Raw genomic sequence first — 12,929 nt, 5'->3', positions numbered from 1 at the left:
TTCATGAGATCTATGAAGGCATGGAATCTATAACTAAGGTATTGGAGGTTCAAGTAAATTGGAAATCATGAAGCTTCTTTTAAAAACCCATAGACGAGTCCATGAAAATTGTGAGCTTGGTGGATATGATAATCTGGTCGAAAACTTGTACCATACTGAGAACTGTCCTTTTCTTTGAATTCTCCTTACTTTGTCAGTTTACTGCATTTTTGCTAGAAGCAAAACTAGCTTTTCTTTAAAAAGAAAAAAAGAATTTTCCATGAAAGTGAAAAAGGGTGCTCTGTGACTGTCCGAGAGGCTGGAGAGGAAAGGCTAAGAGAGGCAAGAGGAAGCTCACGGAGGTGAACCTTATTGTCTTGTCATTATCAAGGAAAACGTGGCTATTGATGTCCCTCTTGAGACATTTCCCCCTCACAAACCACCCCTGAGCATTTGCTTCCAATGGTTTGCCCACAGTCCATTCTTTCTGGCCCTACCTTCTCTGGGACACTGGTACCTTTCTACCTTTAACCCTTTGTGCATTTTGCCTCCTCTTCCCGGAGCCTGACTTTAGTTCGCTGGACTCTAACCAGCCATACACGAACATCCCAGCTAATCTTTCCAAATTAGCACAGCACCAGCCTGAAGTTCTCATTAGATGTGCAGCTGAGATTTATCAGATCTCATTTGCCTAATATGGAGCCTAACTTTGGGCACCTGGCCCTTACAGTAGGGGGTAAGGGAGAATAGGAGCGGGTCTTTTGTCACTGCTATGCAGACTCACTAATTTGCTCTGCCTAATAAAATTACAAATGAATACAGCTTTATTCACATTGCCTTTATAGGTTATAATAACCTTGGTACCCCATAACCTCCTGCTAGCTGAATTAATCAGATCATATTAATATTTCTTCTTACTTTCTTTTAACTGGTTCTTCTCTTAATTAAAGGGGCCAAAGATGTAAACAGGGTGGGTGACTAGTAACATGGCGTCAGTTATAAACAAGGCTCATTAAAAAGATGGATGTGCAGGCAGACTGCAAAAATTGCTTACTTCGCAAGTGTACATTTTGTAATTTCCTGACGCCTAAAAGAACTAATGCCAAATCCCACCCCCTCCCTTTTGCACATGTATAAAAGATGATAATTTTTGAATGGTGGAATGAGAAAGGCAAAATTGAGCAACTTATTCATGAAGTAGAATAAGGCCTTTCACATTATAGAAGCGTCTGCTCTCCTCTCCCGTAAGCCTCCAACTTCGAAATATACAAGGGCAAGTCAAAACGTATTGTTATGAGCCAAACGACACATCTTTAAACATTTCTGTGCCACCGTGGATGACTGTGGATAAATTCTCTCACTCATACACTTGTCTTAATTCCATTAAGGCGCCTTCCAAAGACCCAATTGACACAGAGCTTCAGAATGGATCTGCCGGGCCATTTAAATCAAAGCAGAGAGGGCAGCTCACAAGGTTAGGGGGACTATTTGGGGGCAATTCAAATGGTTAATCATGATAGATTTTTTTCAAAGGACCTACAAGGGGACAGGAAGCGATGGTTTAGGAAGAAGTTTTATGAGAATTAAAAACTGCACTGGTGAAAAAAAAAAAGCCGGAAATCTGCACCGAGGAGTGATTTTCTATCGCAACAATGCATCTGCTTATTGTTCAAGTATAGCAAAGGCTGACCTACGAGCATTTCACTGGAACATATACTCCATCCTCACTAAAGCCTTGGTCTTCCCTCATCAGACTTCTTTTTGCGTTTTAAACTGAAAGAACATTGAAACGGAAAATAATTTGAGCCCCTTGAGGATACTAAAACTGTTGTTTAGATCGTTTTGTTTTTATAAAGGTTTCTGCGTAGCAATGTTTTGATTCACTCTCATAGTTGAAAGTGAAGGAATGAGGAAAGCAAACAAACAGGAAGTGATTTTACAAGATGAGGAACGCTGAGCCAATGCATCTGAAAGAGAAAATTAAATGTTCTCTTTTAAAACTTAAATTTGTAGTTCAATTTAAAAGAGAAAAAGGTGGGCGCTCTCAATAGACTAACAAACCTTTGGAACTTGCATATGTTTGCGGGGTAGATATGTGTTTGCATGCGGAGGGTAATGGAGAGCTTAATCTTTATGCATGTGACTGATAATTGTTAAAATAACAGTCCATCAATATACATGAAGACAATAGCATAGAAAAGGTGAAGCGATGTAATTTAGTAAATTTAATTCAGGTGCATTTTACTTTGTCATACATACTTTGCATCCATTTGTACACTGAATGAATGGTGCTCCTATGCATAATAAGTAAGTGTGGTAAGTGGAATATATAAATATGTATTAAATGAATTACATATGCATAATCTATGATTTATATATTCGATATAATGTATAAGTACTTATGTTTATAATATATTTTCTGTTTGTATACACACAGCCACACGCATTTAAATGCTAATTCGATTCTCACGCTCCTGTTTGCAACTTTTGCGCACATTCAGTGAAGCCAGCAAGGGGAAAGCGCCAGCATCTTTATCCTCTCAGTAATTACCAGGAAAGCCCAAGCCCATTCCCTGTCTCTCCATCTCCCTTCTCAACGAGAGAGAAAGTCATTCTGACAGGATGATGCACAGCATGGCCAGGCAAGACCTCGCTCCTTCATGAATAAATTAGAGATGAAAGTTTAACTGATCCCCTTGCATTTTTATGGAGGAACCTCATCCTAATTTACCTAAATGCTTTGAGTAGAAGGAACGAAAATGTAAGAGGCGGAGGTGGAAAGGTTAAAATCCCGTTTAAATGGAGGGTTTTTTTTTTTTCTTTCTTTTCTTTCCTTTTTTTTTTCTTCTTCAATGTACCACAATACAAGTGTGCCCGTGGCCGATCCAGTCACTGCATACTCAAACATTTAAAGAGAAAAAAGTATTTTCCCCACCTGCCTCTATTGGTTTTTATATGAGCACCTTCAGGCCTGACCAGTGTAAGAGAAATACCATCCAAGTAGGAGATCTTTTTTTAAAGAATACATTTAAGAGCGAAGGTTTGACTGAGTGGAGGTTTAAGATATGATTTTTCTCAATGGAGCTCAAACTTTGGAAATGGCATTTTTCTGAAAACACTATAAGATGTGCTTCAGCGAATGACCTATTCCAGTGTGTTCTTCACCGATGTGTTTGTAGGGCCAGGGAAGCATGCCATGCGAAGGGTGGGTGGCTGAAATGTTAGATTTGTCTATGGAGCATCAAACCAGTGGGATAATGGTGTTGGACTCCTGCCTCTGGCTGTGGCCATTACCTGATGCTTCAGAAGGCAGGAATGAATTTGCATGACCACACTCCTTAAGATGTCCCCTGTGGAAAAATGGGAAATTGGCAAAATAGGATCATTTCACGGGTATGCTGAATTTGTCATTCTTCAAAATCTTTGGCTTCAACTCTGTGACTGCGAGGTTCACCTGCAAATGAAGTCTGAGCTGTGCCCGTTTGCAAACTGCTCATTGTGTAGGGAGATACATTGCCCTTGGCCCCTTCTCAGGCTTCCTTGCCTTTGGCCTTCGAAAGGTTGCTAAACACCAGATAATATTGGGGTTGGGTGTGCAAACGTGTGACAGCTGACTGGAACAATTGAAGTAGAACATTTTTTTAAGTGAATGAAAGAAATCAGTTCATTTCATTTTATTTTTAATGGTAGTTTAATATTCAGCGATGCATCTGCAGAGGAAAAACATAAGTGCAAAATCAGAGGTACTGGACTCCTTTTGTCCTCCATGGTTCTTTCCGCATTTAAGCAGCATCTTCTCAGGGTGGTAAATGAGTGTTTTCTCAGCATAAAATCAGGCATTTCATAGCAAAGAGTACTAATAAGAATGACCCAGAATATAGACATGTTTATAGGAAGTCTTTTAATATGATTAACTGTCTTCCACAATGGGCGCATCAATCTCAAAACCAAATAAACCTCAAGGATAGACTACTACTATTTTCACCCCAGTTCTGTGTGGTTCTATACCGACCAACCGTTTTAATTTACCGTTAACCAGAAGTTCCCTGCATGTCAGGAAATGCTGCGTTTTTTGTGCTAAAAAGACTCAAGTCTCTGGGCTAGCACAGTCCCCATTGCCGTGTTGATACTATTTTAGTTAGCACGCGTGTGCACATCCCACCATTTCTGCTCAAGAGAAGTGGGGCATTTTCAGGGAGTTCTGCAAAGTTGATGTGTCTATTTTTTTTCCAATGTTAAAAATTCATTTTCCCTCCCTCCAAATCATTTTCCTTTCCTTTTCCTGGGGAGGCCCGTCTCTCTCTCTCGGCCCTCTCACCATGTGTCATTAGACGAGTGTAATTTCATGACCCTTTCCTCCCACTTGCAACTTCCTTTAAACAAAAGGACACAATAAATAAACACAGGAGATAAGCCGTCTTCCTCCCGCCCTACCCCCTCCCAGAGAATCTCCTGAGCAGCCAGAACCACTTTAGTCCTTCAAATATGGTCCTGAATTAGTATCCACACGGACGCTGGGAGGCTGGAGTGCATGATAATAATAAATACCAAATGGGGTCCCAATTGTAATATGTGTATTGATATATATATTTCCTAGTACTTTTGGCAAACCTGTCTTGCTGACTATACTCATGAAGGTTGCTAGTAATTGTGTATGCGTTTCACTGAAAAATAAATGGCCTTCTTCCCAAGGACGCTTGGCCAGGCCTTCATCCTGAGAGCGAGTGTGTGCGTGTGCGTGTGCGTGTGTGTGTGTGTGTGTGTGTGTTTGAAGGTCTGACAAGGCATCTTGATCATTTCCTCATTTTGAGACGGACCCACAGCCTCGTTCATGGCCCCCCTCCCTGACATGTTATTATTCTGTCGTGCGGCCTTCTTGAGCCAGGATGTTACTTCATTTCCACCTTTTGTCTCAGCCTGAATGTGAATGATGCTCTTTCAGCAATATACAGCCGCTTAAACTCCCTGCTGCTGCCTAACATAAATATACAACACCCGTCTCGCCCTATAACTCACTTCAGGCCTGGAAAAATAGTGACTTCCTTTATTGGTCAGATTCTCTCGCAATTCCCAACAGCTGTATGTTCTCAGTTCGGAGGATCCTTATCTTCAAGTTTCCATTTGTCTCAGCACTATTCCAGTGGATTGCCAATAAAAATGATTCCCATTTTTATAACCCCTGAGAACACAAGAGCCAGCTTTCCAGAGAACCCTATTTCCACACCCCCACCAATAAACAAATGAGCAAATCCGCCATACACGTTACCAAACGGGGCTAGTTTGTCTTCAGGAGACGCGTGCTTAAAACGGAGCAGACAGGAGTCGGTAAGACAGAAGAGAGGTCTCAATCATATTCACGATAGTTAAGAAAATCTGTTGACCGTCCTTTGCACGAGAATACCTTGGGAGATACGGCCATCATTAAAAAAGGACATCATCGTAAATGTATTAAGCTGCACATACATCTAAAAAGGAATGCCAGGACACCACTTTGTGTTAGTTACATTGTCCTGTTCATGAAGGTCATGGCTCCCCCATGCCTCTCAATTGGTTATGAATTAAAAATGTGGATTGGTGCTACTGAATCTACTCAGTATAAGAAATCATGTAAACAACAACCACAAACTAAAGCTGATGGCCCTTGAGCTGGTTATGACTCAACGAGACCCCACAGCACAGTGTGCCTAAGTAGACTGCCACCTTTGCCTCAGACGGAGAGGCTGGCAGACTACTGTTGGGTTAGCTCACAATAGAGCGCTGAACCACCAGGGCTGGTTGGAGATGGTATAGAACACACACACACACACACACACACACACACACACACACACACACCAAAGCAAAACAGTCCTTTGAAAAATAGCAATGGCTACATATTAGGTCAGCAGTTCAAACCCACCAGCTGCTCTGTGGGAGACAGATGTGGCTTTCTAGACCCATGACAGCTACAGTCCCGAACCCCCAGGGGCAGTTCTAGCCTGTCCTAGAGCATCACCATTGGCTGGCATGGAAATGCTGGCAGTGAGGCAGGGTAAAGGACGGGAACAGAATTCGATGGATGAGGGGATAGAAGCAGACTTTAGCTTGGGTTCTGTTTCCTCTTGTGGGTGGAGTCGGCACAACCTGTTTCACGTAGCTGAGGCCGGCTTGTCATCCGTGACAGATCGGAGATACAGAATGAAACCGTTTTAGAAAGGTTTGGGGAGGTGTTTGCATTTTCGGCCCCCTCTGTGCAACATCCGTTCAAAGCCTGCATGATTACTTTGGAAAAGTCACCTGGCTGTACTGACCAGATTAAACCTGCCGCAGAGAGAGCTCCCAAATGCACTTAAATGATCTTTTCTGTCTATGCTGATCGCGGATCAGTCTTCCAAAGTATGATCTCCTCCTTCCTTCTCGCTGTCCGTGGATGTGTTTGCTGAGAGCTCTCTACGGCTCCAGTTAGACTGAACTCTCCAGCACTGAAGGGGGGGGGGCGATCTTATCCCCCCCATCCCTGAAGGCGGCCCAGACCCTCCATTGCCCACGACCTCAAAGAGCTACGAAGAGAACGGCACATCTTCTGAGGGTCAAACGTGCTCCTCGTCAGTGAGGAAATTTCTCTGCTCTAAATGAAATGCTACGAAATACAACCGCCGCCCCCCACCCGGGCCCCGCCCCGCCCTCTGGACTTGTAGCTGTGTTATTTATCTGACCGTTCAGAGTACTGTAAAACATGCTGTTTCACATTGAAACATAAGCTCTTTTTAAAAGTGTGCCCTGAGTATTTGCAATGGTTATCAGGCCCAGATGTATCCTCGTGTCAGCATGAAGCTCAGCTAGTTGGCTCGGATATACAGAATGTAATTAGCTCAAAGGCCTCTGTGCTGAGTTTGTGGTGAGAGCAACGCCTGATAATAACCACTTGTGTTTTTTTTTCTCCTCCTCCTCTCTAACCCCCGCCCCCCACCACCCAAAAAAGAAAGGAAGGAAGGAAGGAAGGAAGAGTAGCAATGAGAAAGATGAAAATCTATTGTTTACGGTGCTCACACTGTTCTGAGTCCAGCAGACGTAGGTTCTACTGGCGATTTCCAGCAAGTGGAGGCAGCAGTGAAAGTTAGCTGGTGCAAAGAGGCGGGAGGAAACAAACCTGGGACCAGGAAGAGAAAAGTTGAGACTGCGTCAAAGAGCTATGGGATCTTCAGAAGTTGTAGAACTGCGGGCCAGAAGAACAAAATGCTGCTTCGCCATCTCAGTGTCCCTTGCGGGACCTTTTCAGTGTCCCTTGCGGGACTTTTCGTTTTTTTTGCAACCCATCTCAGAAGCAGCACGTAGTTTTTCTACCCAGCATTTCCTAACCAGTTCTCCCCTTGTGACTTTTGCCAGAGAAGGGGGCGTAAGAAAGAAAACAAACCTGGTGGATGTAACCAAGGAGAGACATACGGCTGATTTGCAGCCTCATGAAAAATAGTCAGGTTATTTACATTTCGGTGGAGCAGTGTGTGTGTGTGTGGGGGGGGGGTGTTGCAGGGAGAGGAGAGGTAAAACAGAAATAGGTGGGACATTTACCCTACAGGCGTACACATTGGTGAAGGCAACATAATTCCTCCCTGACCCTTGTGGGAAATCCGTTTATGCCCTGGAGCATGAAATTTGATTGTAATTATTTTAGCTTGCTTGGCTACATGTGCTATTGATGATCTTTCCTAAAAATCACCAGCCTTTTAGAACTCCTGCCACAGTACTTGACTCAATGACCTGTAAGTTATACATAATAGAAAACAAGCCATGCAGGGTTTCGCTAGTGATTGTTCCTGAGAAAATGACTTCTCCTAAAGTGTGAAACACAAAGCTGTACAATGGTCGTTTATAAGCCAAGAGCCTATTTACAAATGTCTAAGCTTTTGCCAAAGGTTCAAAGTTCACATGAGTTGACCAACTGCTTGGGAAAACCTAAAGTTCAAGGACATGTTTTGCCCTTAGCTCATAAGCCCCAATGAGTCATTTGTGTTGACCAATGTGTTTAAACAGCTTTCCCACTCTTTACCATCTTCTGGACGAATAAACGAATGCACAATTCACAACCCAGATGCACAGTAAAACAATCCGCCAACCTGGGAATCAAGCATTACGATTTCCTGGGCTTCTAGTTCCTGAATCCGTAAATGGACGCTTGTGTTATTAAAGCCCCCGTTTTTGTACAAGTCATCACTCTTGCTTATCTTAAGCAATGTCCAGCCTTCTCTTGGTGCACAGGGAAAGTTCCTTTCAGAGCACAGGAAATACATGTCCATGTGTGCATGATTTGTGTTCTTTGGTTCTGACAATTTTGCCCTCATTCTGAGCGAGAGAATCTAACTTGACTAGAACTGAACCTTGATTATTATTTGTCTCCGTCTAAACCTATTATTAAAACATGTTTGCCCAGAAGATGGAGCGGTATAGGGTACCGGTCTCTCTCTTCTGATGCTCTGTCTCTAAATTGTTCATGTGAATCTTCTAGGTGGCGTGTACTTGGCTCTCACTCTGTGTAATCATGGACAGATGTATAATCAGTACCCACCCCGGTGGCAGGTTCCTAGGTGGTGCAATGGTTTGTGTTCAAATGCTGCCCTAAATGCCAACAGTTGAATAGATCCCATAATAGATACCACCAGGGAAACAAAGGCCTGGCAAGTCTCTTCTATAAAAATCATGGTCAAGAAAACTTTATAGAGCAGTTCTTCTCTCCCACACGGGGTCACCATAGGTCAGGAGTCACTTGATATCAACTGGGTTTCACTGGTTTTTGATGTAGCAAAATGTCCCTGTTATCAAGAGAGACATTTAAAAATGAAAAAAAAATATGATCAAGTCCTGGTCATCTTTATAATAAACACAATTTATGAGAGCAAACACTGAAAGATATAGACTAAGGGAATAGGCAGAGGAAATATAGAGCCTCGAGATGGGGGTTCCTTGAAGAAGCATGACCAAAAGATTTGAAGCTCAAGTGGGAACTGAGAGGTGTCCATCTTTGTCATTGAAACACATTTGTGTTTACTTGGATAGTCTGTACTGTCCACTCCTTTGGGGAGCAACGTGAACAAGAAATCTGTTCCATAGGTCGTGACCAGCAACCACTTCTATTCATCAGGGTAGCCTTTGTTTGGGCTTTGGGTGAGTCCTGTGTGATTTTCTCCAGATTTTACTGTCTTGACTCAGGACTTGGCCTTGAGGAGTCTTCAGAAAGACTTTACTCCAAGTAAACAACTCCTATCAATCTCAATTCGAATTCAATATCAGGGGAGAGAAATTGGGATCTAAAGAGGTAAACGGAAGATTTCACAAGAAATGAACAATATTCAGAGAAGAGAATGAGCAAGAAGTAGTAGGAAACAGAGAATTAAGGGAGACCCTTTTTCCTAAACCCGTTTTCCATATTTGCTGCTAATAAGGGGGGCAAAAATACAACAAAATGCTAAAACAATGATGTCAAGACCATCAGAAATGATGGCAAGACCATCAGAAATGATGGCAAGACCATCAGAAGAAGCACACCCATCTTTATAAGCGATGATTAAGTTCTGCCTCCTACCCTTTCCCCATCATTCCCACCTACTTAGATTTTTGCAAGTGCTGGCTCCTCCGCTTATGAGGTAATTTCCCTCTCTAGCCCTAGTTTGGCAAAGTCAACATGGCTTATGAAAATCAAGTTGTATTCTGTATATTTCATACATCATCTCTAAGGATAATCATTCCAGAATCTGAACTTGTTTCTGTTATCTACCTTGGCTTGACAATGATTTATGAATCAGAAAACAAGACAGCTTCATTTTCATAAAGCAAACGGAACCTTCTGGACCAGGAGGAGCTTTGAAACTTGTTTTGACTAGCAAACTGAAGCAAACATGACATTAAAGTCAATACAATGGCACCACGGTGCTCTCGTTTTACAAAATAACTTTTTCCTTCATGCCAGCTGAATGACAGTTGAAAGCTTGCATTCTCCAATAGCAATTTTTTACCTTCACTCGTTACCAGCCTGGCGAGATCAGGAAGGACCCTGAAAATGGATATACATACATGACCATCATCTCCTAGCAATGTCAGTCGCACCCAGAGAGTGGGCATTTAAACAACACCAGCAGCCACACAATGTTTTAAAGGAAATGTTTTACGGTCTCCGTTTCAGACCCTTTGATGTCTTTTATGAACGATGGCAACATTATGTACAGATTCCGGGATGAGGTTTATGAATGAAATTAAGCATTGTGAATACACACTATTGACCATCTCCATACAAAGCATCCACATAATTATCCACGTCATAAATAGTGCTCATTCCTATGGGGGGCTGGAGGGTTCATTAAAGCTTTAAAGAGAACAAGTTGTCTCAGATGACCCCTGGGTTTAACCATTCATTTGGGTTAAGTCTCTTTACCTGTTCTGTGCATCTGTTTTCGCCTTTGTAAGAAGAGTGGGCAGGGAAGTGAATCGTTGTTCCAAACTTACTGGGCCATTTGGAGTGCAGTGGGGTAAGCACTAGGCTTACTAACCACAAAGTCAGTAGCTCAAGCCTACCAACCGCTCCTTGGGAGAAAGGTAAGCTGTCAGCTCCTGTAATCCTAAAGAGCAGATCAACTCCCTCCCCAGGGACATTGTGAGTCAGAATGGACTCAATGGCAGTGGGTTCTGCTTTCTGGGTTTACAGGGAGATTGAGAAAGGATTAAATGAGAGATTATGCTTTGAGTGATTTGCAGAGTTGTTGGGATTTTTATTTGGGGCGGGGAGGTTTATGTTTTTTGTTTTGTTATTTCAGTTAGCAAGCATTGTGAGTGCCTAAAGTTTCCTTCCCATTCCTATTTAGAACAAAGGCAAAGAAAAAAGCATGAAAGTGGTATCAACTCTTCTAAAGTGCAAGATAAGATTTATCTAACTCCCCTGAAATTATACAGCAGCGATAACCTTACAGTGACGTATGGACACGCCCAGGATAAGTGGTATGATAGTGCCTTTACTGCCTGATTTAGTCTTGAAAGCTGTCTTAGAAGAAGACGGGAGCATAAAGTAGAGGGCACTTTAATAGACTACACTTGGCTAACTTGAATGTCTGAATCACTAATTTCCAAGCATAGTCTCCATACACGCCGTTAACCCTTAAGTGTTCTCATGCTGACATTACATAGAACACATGTGATCAAACATAATTCTCACATGCTTTACCTAATTTCTGGATAGCTCAGATTTAAACTATTTTTTAAGATGCATAGTTAGAGTGTCCCTTTCCATCTGTACTGAAAAATATTAGATGGTCTTGTCAGACAATTTCTAAGAGAAAAGGCGCTGACATGTGTCCTTGAGTCATTTCTACTCTTTTATTTGTTTGTCATTTATTTTTAGATGTTTGACATCCATATTGACAAAGATCGGGTGGTGCTTTAACTCTGAATGTCTCCACCAAAATAAAATAAATCTTAGAAATAAAAACAACCTCGACACTTATCATTCGTAAGAGTGAAATACCAGTAGGCCTGCGTACCTCCCAAACCAAACCGAAGTCACAGCCATCGTGAGTCTCCCCCATGGGTTTCTGAGTTGGTAACTTTTTACAGGAGTAGAAATCAGGGGGCTGCTGGTGGTTTTGAATCACAGATCTTACTGCAAGCAAACCAACTTGTAACCACTGGACCGCCAGGACTCCTGGTTGGCAGCCTTAAGGACCTCAGATTGTGTTCCTCTGAAATGTCCTTCAAGCTTGGGAGAAAAGGAACCCTGAGGGGTCAGTATCAGGACAGTAGGGAGGATGAGCTAGGTTTTCCCAACAATTCCCATAGGACCGCCCTTACTAGCCTCAAAGAATAAGTAAGCACGTTCTGGTGGTAGAAGATCCTCAGCACAACTTTCCTAGCCTCACCAATACAAGTTTCAGTTTTCTTAAAACTTCTTCCTGATAAGCCCCTGTGATCATACTGTGTGCTTTAAGAAAATCCATAAAGATTACTCCTTTGGAATTCCATTAAAAAAACAGTCACAGTAACCTTCTGAGTCGATTTCTTTGCCTTTAACTGGACCTGCAGACCCTCTGGGAAGCCACTTATTTTTATTGTGCTCCTCCCATCCCCACCCCCAAGGTCCCCGAATGAGACGAAGGAAGATACATTTCTAAGACAAACTTATTGTAAAGACATGTTTTCAAGCGTTTTGTTTGGCATAAACTTATACATACAAGAATTGAAACCCTAGAAGGTATGGTTTACCTATTCTCCTACAATTGACTGTCTAGAAATCTTCAGTCAATTATTTTGACTATTTACTGTGGCATTTTACACAAAAAGTCCTAAAAATATATATATGTCCCGCAGGTAGGATCAAATATAATATATCTGGCCAATATACTGATTTGACTCTATCAATGCATAGAGATTTGTATTGATAAATAGACTAAATGGTTATACATATATATCAATAGCTTTTAAATATGTCTTCATGTAACTCTGAACTGCAACCCTTGCACTGAGTAATTTCTTTTTTTTTTCTTTGTGTTCACCTTTAGAGATGGTATGCCATGAAGAAGACACAGCACACCGGAAGTACATTAAAGGGAATCAGTACTGTGGCATGGTGTCTGACTGTGTAGACGATGGATTAAAAAAAATCACTGAATAATTTCTTACCACCTAAGATTCATGGTTCTCCTTTAGGTACACAGGTACATAGTACTAAAAAAAAATCTTAGGTGAGGTCTTTATGTGGTGACTAGGCCTCACTGATAAATACATGCTCTAATCATTTCATTCTTAGAAAAACAGATTTTAGGTATTACTTCATCAATTCTTCAGATGCAATCATTGTATTGACTATAAAAATGGACAACAATGTAGATTTGATCTTGCCCTATCTTCTGTTCAGATGGGCAGAAAAATAGTCAAAGTATGAACTGCTTTTGGCCCACCCGAATTACTTAGAAATATCCAATAGGAATAAAGAA

General features: G+C 41.8%; 1 non-coding gene across 1 annotated transcript; it reads right to left on the bottom strand.

Annotated features, from left to right (window-relative positions):
- Nucleotides 1–12,476: 12,476 nt before the first annotated feature.
- Nucleotides 12,477–12,615, bottom strand: LOC142457584 (small nucleolar RNA SNORA15). Its single transcript, XR_012786291.1, has one exon. It is a non-coding gene; the product is annotated as a small nucleolar RNA SNORA15 (small nucleolar RNA).
- Between the last annotated feature and the right edge of the window lie 314 nt (nucleotides 12,616–12,929).

Source organism: Tenrec ecaudatus, chromosome 9, assembly GCF_050624435.1.
Source record: "Tenrec ecaudatus isolate mTenEca1 chromosome 9, mTenEca1.hap1, whole genome shotgun sequence".
NCBI lineage: Eukaryota > Metazoa > Chordata > Mammalia > Afrosoricida > Tenrecidae > Tenrec > Tenrec ecaudatus.
Note: the sequence above shows the minus strand (reverse complement) of the source record. Positions and strands in the feature narration are given on the sequence as shown.